The sequence below is a fragment of the Diaphorina citri genome, unplaced genomic scaffold (genome assembly GCF_000475195.1).
Source record: "Diaphorina citri unplaced genomic scaffold, Diaci psyllid genome assembly version 1.1 scaffold94608, whole genome shotgun sequence".
Lineage (NCBI taxonomy): Eukaryota > Metazoa > Arthropoda > Insecta > Hemiptera > Psyllidae > Diaphorina > Diaphorina citri.
The window spans coordinates 1-319 of NW_007471569.1; the positions used below are offsets into that span (position 1 = coordinate 1).

Genomic DNA, 319 nt, shown 5'->3' on the forward strand with positions numbered 1-319 from the left:
CCAGTCACGGAGTCAATCATTTGCTTGATACAAATTTCTTGACCCCGCCGGGAATCGAACCCGGGTCTCCCGCGTGCCAGGCGAGTGCAGTGACCACTACGCCATGGGAGCTGACTAAGCACGCTAAAATTTGCTCAACTCTAGTGATCCATTGGGGACTAGTGCATTTAACATGCTATTGTTGATTCTGATTTCACGTCGTCTACAATACCTATCAGAAAACCAATTATACAAATCGTAGAAAGGTCGGGTTTTGGCGTTTTCGCATCTATTTTCACATTCGACGGGAAGTTGAGGTGAAAATACTGAAAAGTCTTGA

General features: G+C 45.5%; 1 non-coding gene across 1 annotated transcript; it reads right to left on the reverse strand.

Annotated features, from left to right (window-relative positions):
• Positions 1 to 39: 39 nt before the first annotated feature.
• Trnaa-ggc lies at positions 40 to 111 on the reverse strand. The gene has a single exon. It is a non-coding gene; the product is annotated as a tRNA-Ala (tRNA).
• Positions 112 to 319: the final 208 nt, after the last annotated feature.